The sequence below is a fragment of the Tamandua tetradactyla genome, chromosome 14 (assembly GCF_023851605.1).
Source record: "Tamandua tetradactyla isolate mTamTet1 chromosome 14, mTamTet1.pri, whole genome shotgun sequence".
In the NCBI taxonomy this organism is placed as follows: domain Eukaryota; kingdom Metazoa; phylum Chordata; class Mammalia; order Pilosa; family Myrmecophagidae; genus Tamandua; species Tamandua tetradactyla.
In genome coordinates this window covers 13,565,278-13,590,343 of record NC_135340.1, presented here as the reverse complement: position 1 = coordinate 13,590,343, position 25,066 = coordinate 13,565,278, and the positions used below count along the sequence as shown (strand labels likewise).

Here is a 25,066-nt window from a genome sequence, read left to right as displayed (position 1 = left end):
CAGCTCTTTCTGTAATCACTTGTGCATGACAGAGCTTAAATGCTTTGCAGACCTTGCTGATGAATTACAGAACCAGAAAGGAACTGGCAATTCTTTCTTAAGGGATTAGATAACTTTGCACTATGGTGAATTGTGCATTTTGTCCTTTGCCTCACTCTTGCTTAGGTGTGGTTTGGTTATTAATTTTGTGGGGTAAAATGAGAAATCTCCTGGATAAGCTGCATAAAGCAGATTGTATCTTCTGGTAAAAGTGATATCCTTGCGCAGCAGTGATGGGCATGAGATAGAATGATCTGTTTGTATGTATTTCCAAAAAGCAGGCTGAAGAACTCAGTTAGGCAAGTAACAGCTCCAGGTCCTCTCATCCTTTTTCCATTTGCAGGCCCACAGAAATATGTAGAAGTTCCCAGGCTGCAATTCATTGCCTACTAGCCAAGTTATGGGAAGCTCTCAACAACTGGCACCCTTTGTTTTCCTGGCTCATCTTATTCACAGTATTTTCTGCTTTGTGTTTGTTGTCTGGTCTATCAGTACGCAGATATGATTAGAAGTTTGTTTAGTGCAAAATTTGATCATAATTTGAGTCAGTTATTTAAAAAATATGTGCTGTTGGTCACAAGGGGGCACTAGGAAAACAACTGACAACCTTTTATTGTATTACCAAAAATGATAAAATTTTTAATTGTGAAAAAAGTTTACATATTTATATTTTACTTAGTGTTTTATTTGATCTTTTTTCAGGGAGCCAGCTCTGAACTCAACACTCTTTTAGCTTCTTAAAATGTATTAGGATAGCAAAAATTGGGTAGTAAAAGGAAACAGACTGATACTCTAATAAGCCATGAAGAAGTTAGCTTTTTGTGTGTGCATATAGAGTCAGTGTATACATATAGTCCAGCTATTTGCTGTATAAGCTGAGGCACATTACAAAATCTCTCAAAACCCTTGCAAAATGGAGATAACAACAGTCCCTATTTCATAAGCATGTAGAAGTTGGAATGAAATGGTCCATGTAAATTTATAAACACAGTATATAGTAGGTTTTCTTAAGACTTTGATTATTATTATATGTAGCTTAGGCCATGCCAAGCAGATTCTATGCATGCTCTTACTTTCCCATTTTATAATTGAGGAAATAGATGCTTTGATACATAAAATTTGTAAAGTTACAGCTAATGGGCACAGACTGCCTCATACCAAAATAATGTATTGTGATGGTTAGGGTCATGTGTCAGCTTGGCTGGATAATGGTGCCCAGTTGTCTGGTCAAGCAAGCACTGGCCTAACCATTACTGTGGGGACATTTCATGGAGTTGATAATCAGTCAGTTGATTGCATCTATGGCTGATTACATCTATAATTAACGAGGGTAGTATGTTCTTCAATGAGAGAATCCAATCAGTTGAGGACTTTTAAGGAGGAGGTGATGACTTCAGCAGTCAGAATAGAGAACTTTTGTCTCTACTTCAGGCAGCCAGCCTCTCTTGGGGAATTCATCAAAGATGTTCCTTGTTGTCAATTCATGGACTGTGCCATGGAATTTGAACTTGTGCATCCCCACAGTTGCATGAGACACATTTGTAAAATCTCATATTTACAAATATCTCCTGTTGGTTCTGATTCCCTGGAGAACCTTGACTAATACATATACCTTACTTGTAATTCAATGTTTAGTGCTTTACATAGTTGTTAAATGATTTTTTCCCACAATTTTATCAAGAAGCTGAGAATAAGAGGGTATATAATATGTGGAATGTCCCCAAGTTACTGAGTCTTAAAGCCTGGATTTTAACTTTGTCCTGTTCAGACTCTAGAGCTCATGAGATGTCCTTGGTCCTTGTTCTTCAGCCTGCTTTTCTAAAAGGGATTGGGATTATGGTATTTGGGGAAAGAGTTTATATATGTAAGCAACATATTTTTTCACCAGTTTCCTATTCCTTTTTGTGTTATCTATATTCACAAAATATTCCAGTGATGTCTGAAAGAAGCAAACTCTAAATAGGCAAAAATTCTAAAGATTATCACTATACAATGACCAAAATGGCTTCAATTAAAAAAGATGTTAGCAGGGACATGGAGCAACTGAACTTGCATATGTTGTTGGTAGTAAAATGGTGTGTGTGTAGATATATATATATATATGCTGGGGAAAAGTCTGACAATTTCTTTTAAAACTAAATGTACATCTACCTTATGATCTAACATTTTTACTCTTAGATATTTACCCAAGAGCAATTAAAATGTATGTTCACAAAAAGACTTTATACAAGTTTTCATAACTTTCATAATGGGTTGAAATTGGAAAAATCATAGATATTCATTAATAGAGAATGGATAAATAGAAGTACAGTCATTCAGTGGAATACTACCTGGCAGTAAAAAGGATTTATTCACAATGGGCTGAAATTGGAAAAATCGTAGATGTTCAGCAATAGAGAATGGATAAATGAAAGTACTCAGTGGAATACTACCTGGCAATAAAAAGGAACAAGGTACTGCTACATGTGAAAACATGAAAGAATCTCAAAAACATTACTGCTATCAGAGAAGGGCAGTAGATTCTTTGCCCAATAGTCTCAATGACCAATTCCTGACACTGAGTTTCAAAGTGAGAAAGAGTTTATTGTTAGGTGTGAAGCAGGAGAGCAGATGGCCTATCGGCCCCAAAAGCTGTGTCCCTGAACTGCAGTAATTCTGATAGTTTTACAGTATTAAAAGATGGGCTGGTTTTAGGATAATGAGTGCAATGGCTCCCATTACACTGAGATGTACAATAGATGATGTAATTAGAGGTGATCTAATTATTGAGCATGTGCAAATTGGTATCATGCTTAGTTACAGACTGTATGTAAGAAGATGGTGGCCTTAATATGATGATGGGTGTGATTTATAGTATTATAATGAGGTATAGGTGATTTATAGGTTAAAGTCTAAACTACTGCAGATGTTAGGAAGCCCATTTTGGTTAGCTACTGCTTTGGTTATCAAGATAATTTTGGACTTGGGGTGGGTTAGTTCTGGGCTGATCCAAGATCCTTCATTAATAAATTTTATGGCCTGTTTTCAAAAGTAAAAAAAAATAAAACAAAATAAAAAACAAAGCAGATAAAATGGGTTCAAGTGAAGGTTAGTCAAAAGTTTTTTTGGGAGGAGTGCATTGAATTAAACCAGGTCTTCCACATGGCAGGCAAACATTCTACCACTGAACCACTCATCCAACCTTTTAAAAAAAATTGTCACAAGGTTTTTACATTCACAGGGAACAAGATAAAGGCTGTACAATCATTATTAGAGACCAAGACAGTTGGATTACAGTTCAAAGATTTCAGGTATTTCCCTCTGTCTACTCTAATATACCAGAAAGCAAAAAGGAACATCTATATAATGATTCAGCAACCATAATCATCCCTTAAACCCAAACTTCTCGGTTACATTATGCCGAGTGAAAGAAGCCTTATGAAAGAGCAAATACATATTTAATTGCATTATATAATATTTTAGGACAAGCAAAATTACTTTATGGTGGTACTTCTCACCCTAAATATAGTTACTTGCATCTTAGAGATGGTAATAAGAGAAATAAAACTGCTTAGGGGAACACCGATGGAACATATAGTCCTCAGGCAGCTCTAGGGATCTCTCTTAAATGACATTGTGCTTGGTTACTTCAGGGAGCTTTATGGAGGATAACTGACTTGTTATTTGAATGTACCCTTTGATCAGTTTGCCACAATCTAAGTTATCCAATTAGGAAAGCTGGTAGGAAACTTTGTCTCTGGCATTAGCTGAAGTGATCAATAACATCATCTCAGCCCTGGAAGGCATTCAAGTAGACGTGAACTCAACTGCCCTGGGTATTTTTGGATGATTGATTTGCCCTTGACTTCTTTGTGAGTCAAGGAAGAGTCTATGGAATTACCAACATATCCTGTTATTCATGGATTAATACTCCAGGCCAAGCAGAAAGGTCAATATAGAGACTTAAGAAAAAGCTGTCTGGCTTTATTAGGTAGACCCTGGTAGTGCATAGGGTTTTTTCAGCTGAATGGATCTGGGATCATGAGGGTTAAAATCAACTCCCCTTAAAGTTCTGTTGAGAGTAGGCTTAAATAAATACTGTATTGGATAAGTTGAGTGGATTTTGTTCCAGCCGCTAATTAGTGTCTGAGAGTGTGGTGAACTCATGGGACAGTTCTAGAAGCTGAGATGAAATAGAAATGAGGAGTAGAGATTGTCACAAGTTGATTCTCCATTTTTCTTATGTTTCTGTATATGTTAAGAGTGAAGCACTAAGTGTCTTTATTCTAGAGCATCTTTTCAAGGATGTAAGCAAGCAAGCTTATTGACCATTAAAAAAGATTTAGGATCCCTAAGGAGCCCAGATAAATCGTGATACTTGTTGTTACAATGGGGTAAAACTGAGACTGACATCATATCGGCAAGGGAGTCCTCTCACCCAAAGGAGTGTTAGCAGCAACCAGGGCCCATTCAGGCAGTTTTGAACCTACTTTGGGTACTAAGACTGCAACCACTTCTCCATTTTTTCCCAAAGCATGGGAGGCTTATTAATTATTCTGTAGACCATACAGTTTGATCAACATGCTTTTTACTAATTCCTAAGAACTTGGTCGTTTTTTGTTGTTGTCTTCTTTCCTCTTCCAGAAATCCATATATCTGTCAGAACTCCATCCACGTGGTTAGAACTCTCAAGAACTGTTATGAATCTGAGATTTTACCCGACTTGCAAGTTAAAGAGTAAATTGTGTACATTTTCATGGCTGCTGGTGGAAGACACAAGACTCCTGGCCCAGAGATAAAGGATAGTGTATATTCACAGCACTAGCAATGACCAGAGTGTCAGCATTTTTTCCAAATCCCCATGGTGAAGAGGGCTAAATGGTACCTGCATATGAAGTAGGCTGTGTTTTAGGAGTAGAACCCTGAGTTTAGGGTGCCCATATCTTTTACAATGGACTATGCATTCTTGCTTTTTGCTCCAGAGGGAGACAATATGTTTGTTCTCCCAAGGCTGTTCACTATATAAATGTCCTTGAAAAGACAGTCCAGAATAAGGGGTAATTAGATCATAGTTCACAATACATACAGAAATATGAGAAACCCATGGAGAACTGTCTCCCATCAGTAATCTTTTAATACGTTGATTAATGATTCCATGACCCATTCACAGCAGTGACCTTCACCTCCATCTTGCTTTACCTTCCTCCTCCTGACTCTTCACTTGATGTTGCCCTCATCTGGAAGCGCTCTTTCTTTAAAATCTTTAAACTCTGAAGTATCAAACTCTGATGCAAATCCTCTTATCCCCTTTATCTCTCTAAGACTAAACATTCTCTGAAATTTCATCTGGCTTTTTCTCCCTTGAGGCACCCCTTATTTTCCTGGCCTATCTTTCCTTCTTTCCTGATTTGGTACCCTTTCCTTCTCAGGCTATACCCTGACTACTCTCTCACTAGTGTCCTCAATGCCTTTGCCCCTATTCCTTCTATTATACTTGTTTTGACAATTCACAACTCTTGATTGTCTATCATTTGTTTCAGATGCCAGGCTTCTAAGCAAATATGGAGAAAACTGAATGACCTTGTTGATGAAAGCATTAAAATGATGATTTCAATTTTAGCAGCTTCAGTCCATCTCCCTAGTTCAGACTTCTTGTAAAATATTTTAAAGAGAGGGTATGCACCACAGCAATGAAAACTGGAATGGGCTTCAGATAATGGGTACAATAAAATGTTTATTATAATGCTAGCAGTAAATATAAGAGGCACTTTCCTGTCTTACATCTCCTGGGTAAGGGACCAGAAGCGTTTTAAATGTACCAAAGTGAAAACAATTAATCCTTTCTTGAAGGCAGATTAAAGCATAACCCAAAATAACATACTTGATAAATCTATATTGTGGTTATCTTTACTGAATTTCAGTTCAAGTTCAGGGAAGTAACAAGGTGACTTGTGAATTTCCCTGTTTTTCATTTTGTTATTTTCCATTAGATAGCTAAACACATTGCTGAGTGTCAAAAGCTTTGCCATTAAGGCGGGTGAAGAAAATATGACAGTGAATACTCTGATGATGGCTTTAGCTTATGATGCGTTTCAAGCTGTGCCTCTCCAACAGTTAAATCCTTCAGCATTTTTAGTGGGGTGAACCATCATGTGTTTAAGAAACTTGAGCACTTTTGTTTCAAAGAGAAAAGGAATCAAGTTTTGTGTCAACTGTTGAAAAATATATTGTTTGACACTTTTAGGAAGAAGACCTGAATTGGACAATATATAAGGATTTTGACATTTTTTTATGTTATCCCACCCTCAATTTCAAATGTGCACTGACATTATGCATATCTAGTAAGCTTCCAGTATTTACACTCAGGATAAGAATTGAGAACAAAAATTTAAAAGGTAATAAAATAGATATTTTGCCCAACTGGGGGGAAAAGGAGGAAATCACCCACCAGGATTAACATAAGAAAATTTGTATTGCAACCACACAAAAATGGATCTAAAAAATGGGTTGTTGGAAGGGTTTATGTGTTATATTTTCTTGAAACTCAGTAAGGATTTTTTTTCCTATAGAAATGATGTTTAAAATGGTAGATTACTAGTTTTGGAAATAAAAACCTATTTAACTTGCTAAGAATCTGAGCCATGGAAATGACAATACTATTGATACAATGGGAGGCCTTAAAATAATGTGGGGGGCCCATCCGTTAGGGGGAGAGTTTCAGATGAGTGCTATTTCTGACTCCTCCATAAATTCAGGTGAGCTGCTTCATCTCTTTAGATCTTCTTCAAATATAGAGGGTGATGAGATAACCTTTAAGTCACTTCTAGTTCTAACATTCCTTTGTATTTCTATCCTTAATAACAATTTTCCTCTTTTTAGAAACAAGAAGACCTTCCAGAATCTTTCAGGGGCAATTCTTTTGTCTTCACTCTGACATTAGGAGAAAGTTAGAAAGTCTCTCTTTTTCTTTCAGAATAGATTATGGGTTCTTATTTTATGGACTATTATGTATTTGGGTGGCGCTTATGTTTTTATACTTCATAAAGAACATGATAATGGCAATGCCATGTTTGCGCTCAGTTTCTTTTATTTTTATCTTTTGGTAAAGATAAAAGCAGATTGCAGGAAGCCATGATCATCTCAGTGAAAGTCCTTTGGTTTTTTTTTTTACAGTAGCTTATTTCAGAAAAGCTCAGTGATTTAATGTACATTAACTCACCGAGGCTCATACGGGTCTGGTTGAAAAGTGGGAAGAGCTGCTATTTTACCATTATGTGTTTTTACAGATAGGCACAGAGTAGCTGTTGAAGTGGAATGGAGTGTGTATAATCTGACTAGAAGGTATCTCAGGCTTTAACCTCTGCCTATGGGAAGATAACCCCCAGTGCATGCCCTCACACAGCACTTAGCACATTGCATTGCATTTATTTATTCCTGCTTCCTTCTCACCTACTAGGCTGCAAACTTTTTCAAGGTCGCTGCTTGTCTTATAATGATCCCTGTAGTGTTTCCTGGAACTTAATCCAGTGTAATCCGGGTTCATATTGGACCTGTGCCATATTGGTGACCTAGTTTTGTCAGGTCCTTGACATTCACCAGGGAGACGGATACCTTTAGAACTCATCAAATTCCCCAGTTTCAAAGCAAAAAAATATTTGCACAAGTTGTTGACTTTCTCTGGAATCACATTTCTTTATATATTTGTGCCATATGCTAACCAACTTTTTCAAATATGATTAAATAAGCTTTCTGTCTTACTTGATGAGCATTTTCCCCCAATCACAAAATGTTATTAGTTTATGAGAGTGATAACAAGTAGGGAAAAAATGTCTGTTTGAGACGCAAATTTTATATATCAGATTTTTTTAAGATCATGCTGATAACAATGACATTAGGCAATGTTTACTGCATCGTTCTTAGTGCCAGGCATTATTGGACTTTACATTCATTTTTGCTCATTTAACTCCAAAATAACCCAGTGAGGTAGGTATCATCCTCATTTTCTATATGAGCAAACAGAGGAACAGAGATTTAACTTAGCTTGCACAAGTCAACAGCTAGTTAGAGGCAGAGTAGGCTTCAAACCTGCATATTCTTCATTTAGTTTCTGTGCTTTTAATTGTTTTAACTGTTTCTTGGCTGGAATTCCATTTCAATTTTTTCACTTAAAACATTCTGTTGGGAAGAAAGCAATCAAAATTTTAACGAAGACAGTAGAGGATTTTGGTAATTACTGTATCCTTTGACAAAACCCCTAAAAAGTAGGTCAAAATTTAGCCTATCAAAGTTTATGTAATCATTTCTTACAGGCTACAACCAATGACTTATTGTAGATATTTAGTATTTGAAATTTTAATATGTGCAATTTTGATTAGTTTGAGGTTTACTCATAGGTCTCTGATATGTAATCATTTGGACTCTGGTTAAGGCAAGAATTTGATTCCCATGTACTTTGTATGTGAGAAGGAGTCAATTGCTTAGTAGATGTTTGTTGTTTTGGTTGCTGGATATCTAACTTCTCTTCCTTTTGGTAGGGAACTGTCCTTCATGGGAAGCACCTGGATTAGTTTAAAAACAGGAATTTATTTGCTCACAGTTTCAGATTCTAGAAAGCTTGCTTCCTCCTAGGATTGATATCTTTGGCTGGACAGCACTCTGGGTTCCTTGGTTCTTCTGTCACGTGACAATGAATATGGTGGCATCTTCGTTGTTTTCCCATTCCATTGGCTTCCAGCTAATGGCTGCTCCCTGTGGCTTCTTTCTCTGCGGTGTTCACTCTAAGACTTCCAGTAATAGGATTAAGACCTGTCCTCATTTGGACGGGCAGTAACTTACCTGAAGTAACGTCATCAAAAGGTCCTATTTGCAATGGGTTCTTACCCACAGGAAGGGGTAGATGAAAACTAAGAATGTGTTTTTCTTTTATACATAACTCCAAGCCACCACATTAGATTTTTGCAATAGTCAGTCATTTAAAGCTTTCTCACTAGATTTGAAGTGAGGAAAAACCCTTCCATTGCCTCTTGCAAAGGCTGGGGTCCGCAGCATATAATAGTGCTCTGCAGAAAATGTTGAAACAAAGCTATCTCCAGTCTTGACTTTTTATACCTTTAATGTGGTTATATTAATGGTAAGTGACTGTCATGGTTAGGGACAGGTGTCAACTTGGCCAAGTTATGGTACCTGTTCATCTGATTGGGCAAGCGCTGGCCTGTCTGTTGCAATGAGGACATTTCATAGGATTAGGTCATGATCACGTCAGCTACATCCACAGCTGATTCCATTTGTAATCAGCCAAAGGGGAGTGCCTTCTGCAATTAGTGAAGCTAAATCCAATCATGGGAAGCCTTTTAAGGAGGACTCAGAGGAGACAGGTTGCATTCCTGCTTTGGCTGGTGAGCCTCTCCTGTGGAGTTCATCCAGGCCATCCATTGGAGTCGTCGGCTTCACAGCCTGCCCTGTGGATTTTGGACTCTGCATTCCTACGGTCACGTGAGACACTTTCATAAATTTTATATTTGCAAGTGTTCCCTGTTGATTCTGTTTCTCTAGAGAACCCTAACTAATACAGTGACTTAAGAACTTATATTAATGGTAAGTGACTTAAGTGACTTAAGAACAGTGTAACTGGTTTCCTAATAGCCCCTTTAAAAAAATACAAAAACTAATTTTAATGAAGTCTAATTTATACATGATAAAAGGCACCTATTTTAAGTGTAAAATCCAATGAGTTTTGACAAATGAATATACTCATGTTACCACTATAACAGTCAAGACACAGAACATTTCCATTACTCGAAAAGCTTCCTTGTGCCCTTGTGTGCTTAATTCCTCTCGTAGCTCTCTGACCTTGTCCAACCATTGATCTGCCTTCTGTCACTGCAGATTCGATTAGACTTTTCTGGAATTTCATATAATTGGAATTATAGAGTGTATACTCTTATATCTGGCTTCTTTTGTTTAATAATATTTTTGAAATTCAGTAAAATTTTGTGTATGAATAGTTCATTCCTTTTTTTTTGTCTGAATTGTATTACATTGGATGGATATGCCGCAATCTATCTATTTGCTGTTTATAGCCATTTAGGTTGTTTTCCAATTTTGGACTATTACAAATTAAGTTGATATCTGATGAAGTAGAACTGGCTTTCTCTGCGGGATACATTCTAATTTATCTTTCTTTTAAGCTTTTATTTTGTTTAATATTTTTGCAATGTTTGCACTGTCACAAGAGATGAACTATAACATAAGGTCATCATTTTAAAAACTTATTTTGTTTACTTACACCGTTATTTTTCATATGCCATCCCAGTCATGACAGTTATAATATATATATTTCACATTTGTTATATTGGGTCATTACATTGTAAAAGAAGCCTATATAACCTTCAGAAGGTCCTGGGATATATGCCTCTCTGTCTTTGTGTGTAGTTTTTGGACTAGGTCTTCATATGCCCACACAATAGCTAGTTGATAATGAAGCAGGAACCCACTACTGCACTCCAGGTCCTTCTACTGGGGTCTCTGAACTGCTCCTATGTCTGCCTGGCCATCGACTCTTGTGAATAACCATGCTTCTGTCATCCTAGAATTGTTATGGATATTGGTTGTCCTGGACATGACTTTTAGTTCTCCTTCAAGAACTTGGCTCAGAATTGCCCCATACATAACCACCTAGGGTAGGTTACTGGACCTTGATTCAATCTAGATTTCAAATCCGGACTGTTTGTTCCCCCCCCAAAATGATTATTTAATATAGGTGGCTTGAAATCATACAAGAAAAATGGAAGAATTGGACATATTTAACAAATGGAAGAGAAGACCATATGTAGATGATTGCTATCTTCAAATAGTTGAAGGGTTGATGAGAAAGAATACATTGATTTTTTTTTTCTTAAAGGGGGTAGTGTGCCAAGTTGTAGGATGAGGATCACTGGGTAGAAGATTGGGGAATCATATTTTATCTTTGATGGTGAGGATCAGCTAAAAGTTTAATGGACTTTTGACTGAGAAATAATGAGGTGTTTTCAAGGTGTTTAAGGTTAGACACTTGGTGCAGATTAGTAGAGTAATTGGTCTTCTCTGTTTTTTTCTTTTTGTGTTCATGCTACTGGAATTGAACCCAGGTCTCCTGCATGAGAGGTGGGCATTCCGACCGCTGAACTGCCTGTGCATCCTTGATTAGTTAGAGTAATTGGATTAAATAACCTTTAAGTTTCCTTCTACCCCTGAAATTCTCTGATTTTTTAAAACATTTGTGTTATTTTGGTGTCTACTTAAATTAAATTGTTCAGACATATTCTAACAAATACCCTCTCTACATTCCTCAACTCCTGGGAGAGGAAATGGCAGAATCCTGGTAGAATTTGCTTGAAAAAGCAGGAATGTGAATAATTAGGGTATGAGATAGACTGTTTACAAAAGAAGCAAATAAAAGAAATTGTAAGATTAAAAGTGGCTGTGAGTAAATGATTTCTCACCTTAGAACTGAGGGACGCATAAGAGCCTGAGATACCATTAATGTGATCTGCAGGCTTTCAGTAAGAAAAAATCAAATTGGTGTCTTTTTCTTTTAATTTAATTTTGATAAGCTATGGTCAGGTATTTCATTAAAATGCAGGGTGGAATATCTATTATTAGCCATCCCATAAAATTTTTATAGTAACAAATAAGAAATTTCATGTTTTTACCAAAAGAACTCTAGGCTAATAAGATTCTAGGGAAATGCTGTGTTAACTTTGACTTGGTGCAGTCAGTGAATTGCTTAAGTAAATGAAAAACAGCTTGTTTTCTTTGCATTCCTACAGTATTCCCAGGACAATTTTTTGGAAGCTTCATTAACTGATTTTCCACTCTTAAAGTTCCTTGACACAGAGTTCGTGTGCAAATTTTTATTTAACAGCACCATGCAGTTTGGCAATCTGCTTTTAAAAATCACTTGCGAGGATATATGTTGTACTTTATCAGTTTTTAAAAATCTATAATATAATTTCATGAGTTCAAGGGACAGTTATTTTCTAGTTAAGCAAATTGTGTTTTCTCTTCTAAATGCTGCTTCCTGGGTACTTCTTTATTTGTTGCATCTTGATTTAAGGGATAGTTTCTTCCTAATCAGCTGAGATTGGGATTTATAATTTATATGTGCACTAGCACAATTTCATGAGCATGGCTAACTATAAAATAAGTGGTTAGACTTCTAATTCTGATATTTTACAAGAGGGTACATTTTATTATCAGAACGTCTTCAAGCATGGCACATAAAAGAATCTGCTAAATGCTGCATTAGAGAGTCACGTGACAGCCAGCAGCTCAACCTCTGGACAAGAACATCATGTTAGGATGCCTTTGAACTTCATCTACATTGGAACAGCACTGTTCCAACAACTGATCAAGTATATTGGGGCGTTGATATTTTTTTCAGTAGAGAAAGATAGACATTTATTCTCTTGAGGATGGCAGGCAGGAAGGCAGCCTGAAAGCTGTTCTCAGGATTTCACCAGAGTGCTATTGGTTAAAGAGTTGCATCAGAAGTACCATATGTGTTCCTGGTAAATAATGAAAAAACTTATTAATCTTAAAGGACATAATGGAAATTTGATCTTATTAGCATTGTAAGCTTAAAATAGATATTAAAGAATAAAATCTAGTCATAGGCAGGATCAAGTTTTTTTTTTTTGCTACCCCTACTCACTTTTCCTATAACCCCCCAAAGTAATTAAATCATAAACTCTTAACAGGTGGAGCTCTCCTCTTATAATAACCAGATTTCCTGTGGATAGTGGTTGTATCTTATTTATCTTTTTCAGTCTCCAGGTGAAAAGAGAAAGAGGGAGGTGGAGAAAGGAGGGAAGGGGGAGAACCAACAAGAAAGTGAGCAGGCTTTGGAAGGAATCACAAGTTGGTGATTAGAGAGCTAGTGCTGTGATGGGACTAGACAGGAATATAGAAGAAAGCCTAAAATCTTACCAAAGGAGGAGCTCAGGTCTATGTCTGCCTGTTGGAGATATAGGTGAAGATGTCCTATATGCAGGTTAGATTAGTCTTTAGTTTGTGAGTGCCACTGACATCATGGAGTTATATGGAGTTACCTAGTGAAAATAAAAGTTAGCCAGGCACCTACCTTGGAGAATAGCTACATTCATTTTCATTTTGGTTATCCTTAAGCTTTACTAGGGCAGGAATTTGACATTTTGTATTCCTAATATCTAGCATCTATCACTTGAATACAACCAAATATAACCAGGTTTATCTCTTTTGAATTCCTGGATAATACTTCTTTCCAGGAGGAAAATACTTTAATGAGTCTTTTTTTAGAGATAAGTAATTGAGTTGGGCTTCTATTATGCTTGTTTTACTTGTGTGTGCATGTGTGTATCTGTGTGTCTGTGTGCAGTAGAAGCACACAAAACAAAATAAAAAAGATGGAAGAAAAAAAAGGAAAGAATGTGTTTAAATTTTTTTCTCCTAATTTGTGGATTGATAAATATACAAATTTACTATTTCACATGATAGAATCTGGTGTTTTATTCATTGCTTAATTCAAAAGTTCATATTTTAAAGGGAATTAATCTTCCCAAGTTTAACTCTGATACTTTCTGGAGCACTTATTCTTTGAAGAACAAAATACCTTTCGAATCTTCTCATTGAATATTAATCTTCCTTAAAATTAGCATTTAGTTTTTGTTAGGAGTCATCTAACTGGAATCCCTAATAAGTCATTACTCTGAAGGGTTTTAAATATAGCAAAAATATATCTCTATGAAACATATTACATTTCACTTGATGAGACATTATTTCAGAAATAACTTCTTGAACCTTAAGTAGATATTTTTAATTACCCTTTATGTGGGATAGGATTTGTGTCTAATATATCTGTGTGTCTACAGAATCATTTGGGGAAAAGGCCCTTTTCATTTTGTCAGGCTGTTAAGGGATTCTGTCAATGTAAAGAATGCTAATATTAAGAACATTTCTGCAGAATCTATTCCCTCATGCATAAAGTACTGTGATTTAATGCCAAAAAAGCACAGAAAGAAACTGATAGGCAAAATAACTTTATCTAGTGCCATGAATAGAACATATATAAAAAGCATGTGGTGTGACAAAGGCCTGTTCTTCTTTGGGGAACATTTTCAACAATATAAGGTTAGTTGGAGAACTAATTGCCTAATATATCGAAAACATTTGTCATCTTACCAATGATCAGAAATGGAAGGTGTCCTAAGGGTGGCTCAGGTGCTTGCATGCTAAAACTACATTCATTTCTACGGCCAAAGTGAGATTTCCATGTGTTTTATTATGAATTCTAAGACAATCGTCATACCTCCTTCTATGCCCTCCTCTATTCTCAACTTTCTACCATATTTGGAACAGATTCTGCATTGTGTTGGATGAGAGCGCATAAAGCCACAGGGTTCAGAGAAAGCTACTAGAGCCCCAGAGTCATTATTCCTTGTTTATCCCTAGTAGAGAAAAGCCCATATGCAGTGCTTAGAGATATTTGGTTTATAATAATCCTACCCTTTTCCAGGTCAGGGATGAGAATCCCTTAGTATTTTAGCAGGTGTGGCTTGGGGCTAAAGTATAGGAGGGAAGGAATAGAAGAGTGTGTCTGAAAGCTGATTCATAGGGAATGCTAGAAAGAATGCCTTTGGCTCTTGGAGCTAATGGACCTCAAGGGAGGAGAAAGTTAAGATTTTCAAAAGAGCCAGCAGTTTTTGTTATTTAGTGTTGATGGAGCATGAGAAAGTTCTAATTTACATATTGAATACTAAGTGCTGAAGGAATGGCAGAGAAGTAGCAGTGCATTGTAAGAAGAGATTCATGTGATTCTTGTGTTAGTTTGCTCTTTAGCTTTGCATAGCCATGGGAGAGTTCAAACTGTCTGAGCCCACCTTCCTTGTCTGCTAAGTGAGAGCTGGCTCATAGCAGTGGTTTCAATGTCCTAGGGATATAATAGAAATCTGTGGTGATTGATCAAAAAGGTTGGGGGTACTTAACTCACATTTAGAGGGTGGAAATCATAAATGCCTAATGTCCTGAAATGGGTGAAAAGGTCTTGTACATCAAAAAATTCCTGCATAACAAAAAAATTGTCCTCCACCCAGAATGACTTCTGATGTCTCTCATTGAGCATTCATATAGGCAAACAAAATCTGTTGATAATATTCTGAGCTTAGAACTGAAATCCTTCAACATATACAACAAAGGCAGGTACAGAGTTTAACAGATGTTATATTTTAAAGAAATGAGTATGCGCGTCTTGGGAGATTTTAATTCATTTTCTTTGGGATTTTCAAAGAGTTGCCTGCTACCTGGGAACAGCTCACGAAATTTGAGTTGGTAATACACTGTCATGCCAGTCTGGATTGGTTACAGTGACGGGCATGGTGATTTAAGGATAGTTTCTGTCTGACTACTTTGTCGTGTTTCCTAGTTTAGTTGTGCCCTAATATCTATACACTGGGAACAGATTATTTTATTTTAAATTCATTTCCTTGTCAATCTTCTTTATTACAGCATGGAATCACAAACAATATTTGAAATTGTGTGCAAGTTGGTTGTATTATCTTTGAATTTTGACTTCAGGATAATGAAAAGGGCATTGCTAAGTTTTTTTGTGTGCTGTATGGCAGGGTCACATTTCATTCTTTTTCCATGTGAGTTTCCCGTTATTGCAGCACAATTTGTTGATATTTTTGTTTGTTCATTTGTCTTTGTTGGTTTCTTTGTTTGTTTGTTTGGGAAGTGCATGGGCTGGGAATTGAACCCAGGTCTCCCACATGGCAGGCGAGAATTCTACCGCTGAACTACCCTTGCCCCCCCAATATTTGACATAAAAATATGTGCTGGATTTTATGGGATTGGGAACCACTGGAATAGATGATCTTCACAATTATTGCCATTGTTATCAATCTGTGTCCCTAAATAATCTGACTAGAGCAAATTTTATCTAATCAAAAGATTTTTTTTTCTTATTTTAGTAGGAAATGAGAACTTCATGGAAAGGACCAAAAATATGTTGAAGATATGACCTGGAATTGGGGTGTGGTGAGTAGCAATAAAAAAGAGTTTAACTTCTCCTTTTTCTTGCATTTCATGCATTTTATAATTTCTAGGACATGTCTGCTAGTTGTTACCAACTACAGCTTAAGATGAAATGATATTAGATCATATACTGAATACATGGCTAGGAAAACAAAATTTTTTCTCCAAGATTTTATATTTCTTAAGCATTTATCATCTCATTCCTTTGCACTTCATGACACATTCACAATCTTCTAGATGTATTACTTCTAACCTGTTCAATTGTTACTACAAGGCTTAACATAATCATTTATTTATCCACTCATTCAATGAGCACCAATGTTCTAGGAATTGGAGAAAGAGACATGCACTTGATAAAAATGCACTTTTCTTGAAAGAAAAATCTCTGCTCCCATGGAATTCTCATTCAAGTAAATTGACTTCCTTATAAACCAAAACTAAAACCAATTTTTTTCCTGGAAAGTATATATGTGAGCATATCTTATAGCTGTCTTGAAAGTGCCGATATTTGTGTATCACGAAAGCCCCTGAAATAGTTGAAAAGAATCCACCTGTTTGCATCTTTAAAACAGAGCTGACCTAGGAAATATAAAATCTAAACCTTAATGTAAACCTCACCTAATTTAACTAAGCCTAATGGGCTTCCTGGCCAATTGCCAGTTGCCTCTGGATGAGCACACCCAGGCCTGTCTCTCCGTGTGTCTCTGAAGCATTGACACGGGCATTATGAGTTGATAACATTTGGCTGGAGACTTGGCGATGATGTCCATAAACTATGTGACTTGAGCAAATATTTTAGTTTTTTACTTCTCCGTGTGCTTATTTCCAAATATGACTAAATATACTTGCTTCACATCCTGGTTATAATGCTTAAATGAGATAAAATTCATAAAAATATTTCACCAGGGAACAAAAAACATTAATATCTTAATGTTGTTGCAAAAAATATCTTAACATTAGTAAAGTCTATATGGATCATATGCAAGCTTCTTAGGAAGAAGTTCTAGGAGGAAATGCCTAATGCTTGACTTTCATCAGAGCTAGGTAGGCTCTTAAGAGTTTACCAGTTCATGGTATATAGTTGAGTCCATCCATGCCCGGAGGTCACCCATAATCTCATCTCTTCAGTTACACGTTTGGATGAGACTTTATAATGAGAGCACAGAATCGTGCCTTTTTAATTTTTTATCTTCAGTATCATTAATATCTGCTAATGCTGTTTTATAAACATTTGTTGAATTAAGGTACTTCCTTTGTTAAAAAAATTGTATTTCCATAATCTTTAGGCATGTGTGTATACATTTGGGGGGAGGTAGGGATAAAGAGTAGCTGATATTCCCTCCAGCTTCCCCAAGAAAGGAACAAAAGAACATTGAAATGTGGTAGACCTGTTACAAATACATGCAATTAACAAATAAATTGTGGAAACATTTTATTTGTGCCATGCCTGCAAGTCTTATTATTGCAGATAACTGGGGTGTTTTCTTTTAGTTCTTGTAGTTTGGAGAAAATTATTTATCCGTGTTTATTAAACATATTTATATTGCAGGATACAATGTATTGAGATTGTTTACTTGCTTAAGAGAATGTATTGATACAGATTATGAATAAATTGATGTCCGTTTTCATTTTTGTTAATTATCTGTGGTTTTGCTAATCAAATAATTATTACTCTACCCAATCAAATTCTAGACTTTTCACTGAAAAAGCATGTGATAATCACCTTCTTTATTATACTTCAAAGGTAATTTTATTGTTTTGTATAATGAAAAAATCCATCTGCTGCTATACAGAATTGGCTCAATAAACAAAGCAGAAAGGTAGAAATAAACACATTGCAAAGTAGTTCATGCTACCAGCCACTGGGACCTCACAGGAAGAAAAGAGAAGGATGGAGTCTCCCCTAGACTCTCCACAAGGAATGTAGTCTTGTTGACACCTGGATTTTAGAATCTATGACCTCCAGACTTGCAAGATAAATTCTTATTGTTTTATGCCACTAGGTTTACAGTATAGGAAGTTTGCAATAGGAAGCAACTATACCAGTAATGAGATCAATTACTGGATACCTTCCATGGGTTTATTCATTTGAACATATAACAGCAATAGCAAGAATAGTATAATGAATCCTCTTAAATTGTGGTTTTAATACAGCCCCTAGGACCCAGCTTCTTTTCACTTGTAGTGACATTTGTCATTCTTTTTGGCTTCCTGGCATCCGAATCTCCTCTCTGTATTTGAGGCATATATTATGAGTTCTTGGTAGGGGAAGAACCTACCTCCCAGTGTTAAAGTACTGGCCTTCCAAATGTCCTTTGCCACTGGGGTAAAGGTCTAAGATCTTAGCTCTGCTGATTAGATACACTATGCCATTCTGTTGAATTAGTGACAGAGCAAAGGATATGAGGTGAGTTGCTAAATTGTATGTCATGGGAACAGAAACTTTCAGCAAATGTCTGATTTATTACATACTCAGTGCAAAGAATCCAAAAGAAAAGGGGAGAGATCCCATTGTGGCCAGGAGGTCCACTGGCCAGGTTCAGGGTCAGTGGATGGCAGCTCCACATGACCCATTTCACATGAGAGGAGCTGTACTGCCCCAGAGAGGATATTTATACCCCAGGGTGTAGTTGTGACCTTTGATTAGGTGGAGATGTGACTCCACCCATTCCAGGTGGGCCTTGATTAGTTTACTGGAATCCTTTAAAAGAGGAAACATTTTGGAGAGAGTCAGAGAAAGGACAGAAACTACTGAGCCAACAGACACTTGAGAGCAGAGCCTACAGAAATGACAGAGCCGATGGAGAGAGAGCTGACATAGATCCTTGGAGCCCAGCAGATGTCGCTATGCGATATTAAGCAAACCAGAGCTTGAAGAGAGCCAAGGGACGCCAAGAGATGAAAGCCAGCCCTGAAGAAGTAAAGAGAGGAACCCCTGCAGGGACAGAAGCTGAGAGGAGTGGAGCCCAGCAGAGGTGTTCCTGACCCATTGACTTTCCTTGAATTAAGGTGTCTTTCCTTGGAGCCTTAGTTTTAACATTTTCATGGCCTTAGAACTACAAACTTGTAACTTATTAAATTCCCCTTTTTAAAGCCATTCCAGTTCTGGTATATCGCATTCTGGCAGCTTCTAAACTAACACATCCTGCCACTGAGCAAAAAGTATGTACCAAGCAAACTTTGCAGAGTTACTGCCCTGACAAGTGGTTGGGGCTGCTTTTTCCTAGTTTTAGGCTTAAGGTACAGTTGGGTCGTTTAGTTAGACCTAAAATCTCCCCCTGGGAAATGGAAACATATTGAGACATCTGCACATAAAGAAAAGGAGGGTTAGGTGATGACAGGGAGATGGCTGTGGGTGTGTCTGTGACTTCCTTAGAAAGGGTAGTAGTTGAGATGGAGCCCCCAGCCCAGCAACGGACTGGGAGCAGCTACAGCAAGACTGAGTTTCTCAGTGATGGCAGAAGTTTTGTTGCTAGGTATATAGCTAGAACCTAATTTTCCAGGCTCCCCATGATTTTAACAAATTCCTTATCTTTAAATCAGTCAGAATTGCTTTATATTACATGAAACCAAGAACTCTTATTAGTACACACTTTTTTATTCCACCATCCTTATTGTGTCAATATGATCTCAGGCAGGTTTAGCTGTTCCAGGAATTATAGGTAGACATAATAATACCCAGGGGGACAAGAAATCACTTACATATCTGCGTGTCCCTTAGAAGTTGAGGCACTTTGCCCTCAACCCCCTTAGCAGATTTTCTCTCTCTCACCTTCATCGACTAGAATAGCAGCTCATGTCAGTTTGTGACAGCAATCTGGTCAAGGAAAGGGGACCACTAGGACCATCTAAGATCCAAAAGACCCCTATACATAGCTCTGTGGAGGAGGGTGAATAACTTCACAAAATCAGCTTTGCCTATAAAAAGAAGGGCAAGAAATGCATATTTGAATTAACACTCTCAGCCACAGAAATAAGGTTTCTGTAAAGAATAAGACAATATTTATAAAACTCTTTGTGGAGCACCTGTCATACTTGAAGCTTTCAAATGTAAACTTCTAATATTGATAACAAAATCCCTTAGGAAGCTTTTTGGAATATATATGACTCAGGCTTCACCACACAGACCTACTGCAACACAATATTTAGATGTGGGCCTAGTCATCAATGTTTTTTAGACTTCCTTTGGAGATTCTCAAGTATATATGAAAATGTAAATGTAACTATATATATAGTTAAGAATCACCAGAGGTATGATGGTAGCATTTTCCTGTTTTTTTTTTTTTTTTTTTTTTTTTTTTACTGAGAAATATAACATATATACAAAGAAAAGAAAGAAGAAGCAGTAATTCTCAAAGAACACTTCAACAAGTAGTTACAGGAAAGGTTTCAGAGTTCTTTACGGGTTGCCATTCCACTATTTCAGATTTTCCTTCTAGCTACGATGGTAGCATCTAAAAAATTTTTAAAAAACTATTTGTATTGTATAATATAACATATATGCAAGGCAAAGAAAGAAAAAAGCAATAGCTTTCAAAGCACTCTTCAACAAGTAGTTACAGGACAGATCCCAGAGTTTGTTATGGGCTACCATACCATCATCTCAGATTTTTCCTTTTAGCTGCTCCAGAACATTGGAAGCTAGAAGGAATACATTTTTTTATCATAATAATTGACTTTTTTGTGAAAAATTGCATATATACAAAAAAGCAATAAATTTCAAAGCGCAGCACAACACTTAGTTGTAAAACAGATCTCAGAGTTTGCATGGATTACAATTTCACAATTTTAGGTTTTTACTTTTGGCTGCTCTAAGATACTGGAGACTAAAAGAAGTATTGTTTTAATGATTCAGGAATCATATTCATTTGTTAAACCCTGCCTTCTCTGTATAACCCCATATGATGGCAGCATTTAAATAAAGTGGAATAGCATCTCTAATGGATGCTATTCATTAGGCAGAATATATGAGAAATCTATATTAAATATGGTACTGTATTGTAGAGAGCTGATGAAAAAGGAATCCACTGAAAGGACTTCTGTTGTATCTCATCTTGAGGATTGGAATTTCAGAGTAATTTGACCTGCGTTGTTTTACGGAAGAGCTTTCTGCTTAGGTGGCACTTCCAGTTAGATCATGAGTTAAGATCAAACCTTGGGCCAAGTTAAAGACTTGAAAGGTATGGGAGTCCTCGAGACCACACTTGCTTCTGACACCAACTGTGTGTTCGGTGGTCCCCAAAATCACCCTCAGGTTTGATAATTCAGTAGACAGACTCATGGACCTCATTAAAAGCTATTATAATAATGGCTACAATTTATTACAGAAAGGATGTAGATAAAAATCAGCCAAGGGAAGAGGCATAAGGGGCAGCATCCAGGAGGGTTCCAAGCACAAAGTTTCCATCGTTCTCTCCCTGCGAGCATTAATTCTTCCCAGTAATTAGGGGTGACAATTTGGACAGAATATTGTCAACCATTGGAGACTCTTCTGAACCTTGGTGTCCAGAGACTTTACTGGAGCTTGGTCACCTAAGCATGATTGACCATCCCTGTGACTGATGCCTTCAATCCCTCCAGAGCTTGAGCTGATATCGTGGCGCCCAGAGTCCACACTATAAATCATTGTTAGCGCAGATTGTCTGGAGTGACCCAAGGGAAAAAAAAAAAAAAGATATGCTTAGGCAAGAAGTTCTAAAGGCCTAAGAGATTACCCAGGAGCTGAAGGCAAAGGCTAGACCTCTCTTGGGTAAGGTGAATTCTTTACTATACAAAATTAAATAATAAGAGATGTCTGTTCTCATAAGGAGCTGTTGAAAGAAGGGAAGACGAAGGTCTCAGTTGTTCTCAGGCTAGGCTGGTTGCCACTATTCTGAGAAAGGGGAATAGGTGTTCTGGTTCTTATGAGTTACTCAACTTAATGTTTTTTTTTTTAACTTAATTCCCACCTTTACAATTGGACAAAGTGCAGCCTAACAGGAGACTGGTATGGGAATAGCAGTACCAGTCGAGAGAAATGCGTTTAACCTTGATGCTTTGGGTGCGGACAAACATTACAGCGCTCTTCCTTACTCCATATCTTGATTGTTAAATAAATAGAAGTCAAGAGGCTACAGAATTACTTTTACATTTAGTGTAAAATGTATTGAAATGAAAATGGATACAATGATAAAAACAATCAGATAAAATAATATTAGGTTTGAGACTAACAGGCCTATGTAGGGGATACTGAGTGTATACACAGGAGATTTTTAGTACTCAGAACAGGGACAGGTTTGGATGGGTTAGCGGGGAGTGGGAAATGAGGAGATGGACACAGAAACTAAAAATAGCTCTTTTAAGAAGTTTTGTAAAAGAAAAATAAAGAAATATTGAGCAATTCTTTAAAAAGTAAGAGGAGGCTTTTTAAAAATATTTGTATTTTTTAGATGGGAGAAGCTTAAGGATGTTTAAAGATCAAGTCTAAACCTGTGTTGTGCAATAGAAATATAATATGAGCCACATGTGCATTTGAAGTTTACTAGTAGCCACATTAAAAAAGTAAAAAGAAATAGGTGAAATTAATTTTAATAATATATTTTATTTAACTTAATATATAAAAAGTTTCAATATATAATTGCATATATATAATTGCAATATATAATTGCATTTCAATATATAATTGCATCAGTTTACTAGGACTGCCATAACAACACAAATTTGGGGACTTAAAACAATATAAATTTATTGTCTCACAGTTCTAGAGACTAGCTGTCTGAAATAAGGTATGAGCCACTGCCTAGCTTCTGTAATCCTTGGCATTCCATGGCTTTTTGCAGTGTAATTCCAGTGTCTGCCTCAGTCTTCACATGCCCTTCTCCTCTATATCGCTTCATCTGTTCTCTTCTTCTTATAAGGACGTCAGTCACTTGACCTAAGGACCAACCTGCTCCAGTATGACCTCATCTTAACTAATTATGTCTGGAAGACCCTATTTCCAGATAAAATCTCATCCTGAGGTACTGGGTATTAGGATTTAATTACATATCTTTTTACCACTGCATTCTCTCACTCTTGACCCTGTAGTATTTTTACACATTTCTCTGCTACACCTACAATGTAGGTGCTCAGTAAGTAACGGCATGAATAAATGAAAGTTTGAGCACACCTCTTTAGCAGAGGTGCTTTCAGGTATAAACTGATTACTAAAGGTTAGTTTGTTCTTGTTAAGCCTTTGTTGGAACATCAGGCTGTAACCTGAAATAATGACACAGGTGGAACACTCCCTCTGACCAATGAGACTTTGCATTCCCTTAGGTTCACTTGGTTTGCAAATTAGATTTGTCAGGTTAGAAGTTCAAAAGAAAGCTCTTTTTAACCACTGCTCTTTGCCATATTCTAATGAGAAGCATATCTCCCAAGCTGTTGCTTCAATATGCACATCTAATATGGAATACCTTGAAAGCTAAAAGGAAGCCTTGGGGCTCCTGAACAGCAGGTGTGTCAGGCAGCACACTTAGCCTTGTTCTTAAGCTTCAGTGAAGAAAAGGCTCTGACTACTGCACTGTACCCAGTGAAGGGAAACTGGGTAAAGGGCGATGTCACAAAGGGGAGCAGCATCAACTTTCATTCTGAGCTCTTACAGTGCCATCTTCTGTTAGCTGATATCAGAGGGAAGTCATTTTGCCTGCCAATGACATTCCCACCTGGGGACCCATCATGACTGATGTCCTTGATGCCAACTCACAGATTTCAGCTAATTCTAACCCTATTAAATATTTAATATCGTTCTTAGAACTGATTACATTAGTGGGGAAAACAATGGAGTTCCCTTTATCAAAGCATTATTCAATTAGAGTTTTTATGAAGGAAAAGGAAACAGAAACTGGATATAACATCAAGAGTCATAAAACACATATAGAAGGGACTCGAGTTTGAAATTGCATGGAGCGACTCACCGTATCCTGGAGAGGATTCACCTCTGAAGAAGCCACTTGTTTAGGTTGGTAGCATATATTTCCCCAGCAAGGGTATTGAATTTTATTGTTATTTGGATATTTTGAACATTAAATAAACACAAAAACAAACAACTGAAAAGACTCACTGAAAGTAAAATTAGAAGAAAAGGTACTTAACTCCGACTCTGTAGAAAACTAGAAGTTTCTAAAGTAGGCGGTTCTTACTACCTAATGAGTGAAAAGCCATAGAAAGCATGGAAACTACAAAAAGAAATTCTAGAATATGAGACTTGATATAAATCATTTTTTACCAGCAAACATTTAAGTATAAGGTGGGAAAAGCTTTTTGCTGGTTCATCAGAACTGTGAAGTCTAACTACAAAGTACAGAACAAATGTGCCCTCCCAGACATAGCCATTTAGCAGGGGCTCAATAAATACTATTGACAGACTTACTGGCCCAGTGATCTTGTTTGTAAAGCAGAGCCTACAAAAACAATGCTCAGAAAATGAATTTAGCTGCTAACAAGTATTTTATCTTTTATGAGACCTTAACCAGAATGGCTTTGATAGGAAACTTCCTGTTCTGGTTGTTCTCACAGACCATAAATAAGAGTGTGAAAAGTTAATAAGTCCACATTTTAATACTGGTTTTCACACATTCAACAGCCTCACCCTTAAGAGTTCAAAGAAAAGCTCCATTTTTTCTTTTATTCAGAAGGTACGTGTACTTTACTTTTAAATCATAGAATATTTATTACATGGTAAAGTTTTGGGATGCAAACACATCTTTGGGAATCAGAGGCAAGGTCCTTGGCATAGAATAATTCTGGCATTCTCTACCTGTGAAGACTTGGGGAGTTTATTTCCCCACTTTGGCTTGTGATTTCCTTCTCCGTGTCGTAGCTATAATTCCAAGTTCATTGTGAATCTGCTAGCACATCTAAAGTGCCTGCCCTGCCCTATGTTTAGCACACGGTTGGCATTTAATAATGATAAAGTCTAACTGTAGATAATAATCATCAGTAGTTATTGTTTCTTAGTGAAATGAAGAACCAAAATGTT

The 25,066-nt window shown here is 36.8% G+C and overlaps 1 long non-coding RNA gene across 1 annotated transcript in view; it reads left to right on the top strand.

Moving 5' to 3' along the window:
* Nucleotides 1-25,066, top strand: part of LOC143655603 (uncharacterized) — a 185,217-nt gene that overhangs the window by 99,487 nt on the left and 60,664 nt on the right. The window contains exon 2 of the long non-coding RNA XR_013162175.1: nt 16,002-16,068. This is a non-coding gene — a long non-coding RNA (uncharacterized LOC143655603). The remainder of the gene's footprint in view (nt 1-16,001; nt 16,069-25,066) is intronic.